We start from the raw sequence: 4709 nt of genomic DNA on the forward strand, positions 1-4709 counted from the left end.
GCCCAAGCTCCCCGCCCTGCCCGAGCACCCCAGCCCACCTGCACCCAAACCGGAGCCCAGCCTGTGATAAAGCCCACGAGGCACAAGCTGCAAGCAGGGAAGGGATGGAGCCCAAAGGGCCGCTCTGCTCTCGCCCTGGCCGCTGCGGGAAGCTGTGCCTCGCTGCTGGGTAAGAGGGGAGTCAGCGGGGTGGCGACTCCCGCGGGGAGGCTTTTCCCTCAGCGGGCAGGTGACCCATTTCTTGGGCAGCATGCCTCAGGCCTCCGCTCCAGCAGTTGCCGTTTCTGCTGGAAGGAGCCTCTCCGGGAAGTCAGGAGCGCCAAGCACCCCGTGATGCCGATGGAGGAGTGGGTCCTGCCACGCATCAAACACGCAGGAAAGCGTGGAAGGAGCGAGGTTTCCCATCCCCGTTTGCTCCATCTGTTACCAGGGGAGAGCAGAGCTCCCGAGCAGCGAGCGCGGCAGCAGGCGCACCCGTGCCGCACGGCGACGGAGAACAGCAGGGGAGCATCGCTGCTCAGATGTCAAATCCCATTTACTTCATTCCGAGTTTCTTCAGTGGGAAAATTATCAATCAACTCCACTTATATTTAAAGTGGCTGTTACAGGGAAAGCTTGCACAGATGCAGAAGCTCATTCCCGTCGCCCCCCCGGCTGCCGGGAAGGAGCCGCAGGGTTTATGAGTTTAATTTGAGGACAGGAGTCCAGCGGCCTCACCGTCACCCAGCGCGTGCCCACAAACCTCTTTCTGTAAGAGAGTTTTTTAAGTGCTAAAGGCAATTCCGGGCTGTGATGAGACCCTGCCCCGGGCAGGGGTGAAGGATGCCCAACGCCCTCCAGCCAGGGCTGAGCCCAGTTCCCCGTGGATGCGCCGCGGGCACCTCCAGCCCCCCTGCTCTCCCCAGGGCGCTCCGTGCTAAGGAGGCCGCTCTTTAATGTCTTTTCCACAGGGCTATAAACTCACAACACACCATTTTTTCCCTTTTATAGATCAGCATTACTAATTTATTGGAAGTTTACTATTTGGAAATGTTCTCATATAAATTAATGGGAAGGTAATATTAAACCTCAGTCCCTGGGGGAGGAGGAAGCCAAACATAAACCACATTCCCTGTGCTGGAGGAAAGGCAGCCCGTTAAATCATCCCCCTGGCTCCGCAGAGGGCAGCGCTCCGAGGGCAGCAGCAGCGCGGAGCAGCCCCGGAGCTTCGGCTCCGGTTCTGCCAGGGCTTCCCGCGGTCCCGTACCGAGGAGCCAGCCCGGCTCCCATGCCCGGGGCACGCAGGTCAGCATTTCTTGGTCCTGCAGGACTCGCTCCTCTCCAGCTCCTGGATCTTCCTTCGCAGCCTCGGTCGGGAAATGCACGCCCTGGCTGTCCTTTCTGCGGCGCTTTTCAGGCGTGCCGGCGTCTCAGGACACTTCACCGAGCATTTAATTACACGCCGGAGGAAGAAGCGCCCGACACAGCTCCCGTTACCACTGCGAACCGGCAGCGTCCCGCAGGCCACGGCGCGCAGCACAGACCTGTGCGGTTGTGTCAGTTAAGTGGCATTATAGATCTGCCTATGCCCTTGGTAAGCACAGACAAATCTGCACGGGGAGGAGGGGGTAAGGAGCCGCTGTGCGCCTGCAGAGGAGGAGGAGGGGGTTTTCAGAGGCACGAGCCATTATTAAAGACTGCTCCTTCGTCTCATGTGCTTCGGGAGCAACAACTGAAGTCATCTGCCCCCAAAATGAGCGCCTCCCAACATCCCCCCCCTGGTGAGAGGTTTCCCAGCCCTGGGGACGCAGCCCCCGTGTGCAAGCTGGGAGCCGGGGGAGGGATAACCCCCGCTGTGGCCGGGGAGGGGGTCCCTCGGCATCCCCCACAGCCGGGCCGGGCCTGAAGCGATGGAGCTGAAGGGGAACGTGGCGTTAATTTGCACGCGACTCCTTTCGTTTTATAAAACTACGGCCATTTATGAGAAGAGCTTACCGAGTTAAATCACTCCTCCCGCAGTAACACAAAAACGCCGCGGCTCAGGAATACTGACATGCATGAGAGTCGGGCTCACTTTTCTTGCCGAGCAGATGGGGAACAGGAATGATTATTTTGCATCACTTTACGAAAGAGACCTTACTGTAATATACCTGCTGTGCATTGATAAATAGCACCAGCAGATAATAAGGGCCTTAGGCAAGGAGCAAGGAAGAAAAAAGGCTTTCCAGCATGTGCACACAAATGCTTTAAATGTGAACTAAATTGGCCTGATCGTTCCTCAGATTTGCAAAATTAAACCGTGCCCAATTGTCAACATCACTGAGATTTATACACAAGCACAGCCAAAGCGAAGGGAATCTGTAACAGCCCTGCTAGAGACGCTTGCAGGGTTTAAGCAGCGCGTACCGTTGGTGAAACCGAGGGCTTTAATTCCATTACCCTGCGTACCACCTCCCAGCAAGGGGGGGCCGGGAAGGCTCCTCAGCCGGGGAGGTGTGAGAGATGGCCGCACCGTCGCCGGAGCTGGAAATAAGCCGGCCTCGGCATCAGGCCTGCGCTCCGAAGAACGCTTCTTGACGCCAGGAACCGTAGGGCTGGACCCGCGCGTGCCGTGCGCCACCACCCCGGCGAAAGCCCCGTAACTCAGCGTGCAGCAGTGCCCCAGGAGGGAGCCCGCGGCAGAGGGGCTTGAGGGCGGCGGAAGGACCCGCACGGGGAACCCGCGGCGCGGGCAGCTCGCTCTCGCAAGCTCGGCCAAGCGCTGGGTCTGCCAACGCCATCTTTTCCCGCGCGGGGCCAAAGCAGCAGCCGCTCCGCACGGCGTAGCTGCCACGTGGCCGACGGGAACTGCAAGTCAGCGAGATCAAAATGATCTTTGCTATTGCCCTGGCTGCCCCTCATTTACCCGGAGCTCAGTCTCCTGCCGCAGCTTGGCCCCCCAGTCCCGCAGAGGGTCGAAGGGACGCCCCTCTCGCTGCACTTCTGGGCTTGTTTACCTTATCCTGCTTAGCAAAACAGGACCGGGTTAGCTTTTCTGTCTCCGTGAGAAATGGCTCAAAGCGTTGCACCCTGGATCGGCACCTCTCCTTCGCAGGGCAGAGGAGACCTCTGCTTTAGCTTCACGTCTCCGGCTTGTTAATGCCTCCAGCCGACAGCCACCGCGCCAAGGAGAGCCACCTTGCTTCACCTTGCAGCAGCGAGATGTAAAACCTGGGGAAACCATGGCAATGCTGAAGTCAGTGTCACCTCTCTAATGATGCCAAGGATTTCTCGGCGGAGTTAACAAAGGCAGGTTACCTCTCGAGCTGTTAAAAGCACAGTTCCCAGGCTCCTGCAAGTGCTGTTTCTCAGGCGTTTGCTTTTGACCCCCGCTGGCGCCCCGGGCTCCGCAGCCCCCGCCTGCCCTGCTGGCTCTGTCGCAGAGGTGCCGGCCGCCGCGCGGCAGAGGGGGCGAGGGCTCGGCGTGCCGGAGATGAAGCTGGCCAAGAGCTGACTGCGTCTCCGTCAGAACAAGAGGCACCTGAGCACGGGGCGTGGGGCGAGCGGGTGGATTCTGGATGCCTGCGCTGAAGGCAATTAAGCTGCTCAGATACTCATCCACCCTCGGGGCCCTGCTTCAGAGCCAGGGCTTTGCAGCCCGGGCCAGGAGGCTGGGGGGTGCAAGCGAGGAAGCCAGATAAAGGTGATGGATCCAAGCTCGCTCCCACCGGCCGTGCCGGAGCAGGGACAGAGCCAGAGGAGCTCCATCGACACGGTACTGCTGCCTCATTTGGGGTACCTGAGCCTGGAGGCCCCTTGCCCAAGGAGCTTGTCCCCCTCCTACCCCATGGAGAGGCAAGCTGAGAATCGCAACACCCCACCCCACCCTAATCTCTACCAGGGGCCCACAGATTTCCTAAGCAAGCGCTTGAAATAGGAACTGGAAAAGCACCTCGGGGCTGTCGCTGAATACGGAGAAGAGAAAGGACCAAGCGTCCTGCTGAGCTCCAGGAACGGTGCCCCCAGCTCCGTCCCCACACCAGCCCCCGGCCAGTGCTCAGCCCAAACCGCGGGCCACGGCCTCGCGGGCAACGGCAGCGAGCACCACAGCCTGGGCAAGCTCTGTCTCCGTCGGGGGCTGAGCCTACGGGGCTTTGGCATGCTCCAGGGCTGTGGTGGGGGTATGGAGATGGCAGGCATTTTTTTCCTCCTTCCGTTAATCTCTCAGGCTTTAGCTTAATTATGCTACTGGGCTGCTAAGTCAGGGCTTCACGCTTTCTAATTTTTTCTTTTGTCTTGCATACACATATGAGACAGATTTTGCTTCCACAAGGGATATTTATAGGACATATGTTAGAGCTTGGAGTAGCTGATTAGCAATGTTTAGATTAAAAAAAGAAGAAATTGCCTGAGAGCAGCCTAGGCAGACAAATACGATACGGGGTGCTTGCTTCTGGGTAGCGACTCCCCTGCCCTCCCTGCTGCTCCTCGGCACTGGACAAGTCCAGCGGGGGGGCACAGAGCCGGGGCCGCGAGGCAGGGCCGGCACCCCTCAGCCAAGGCGGGATGCTCTGCCTCCTCTCCTGGGGGAAGGACTTTGGGGACAGAAGTGGTGAAGGAGCATGCTTCACGGGAGAGCGAGCGGTGGTTGGGAAGCCGGGTAACGTCCCCTGGCAGGCAGCCCGTGCTGCAGGGGGGCTCTGCAGGGCTGCAGGGGGCTCTGTGGGGCTGTAGGGGGGCTCCATGGGGCT

Source organism: Egretta garzetta, unplaced genomic scaffold (genome assembly GCF_000687185.1).
Source record: "Egretta garzetta isolate BGI_Z169 unplaced genomic scaffold, ASM68718v1 scaffold535, whole genome shotgun sequence".
In the NCBI taxonomy this organism is placed as follows: Eukaryota; Metazoa; Chordata; class Aves; order Pelecaniformes; family Ardeidae; genus Egretta; species Egretta garzetta.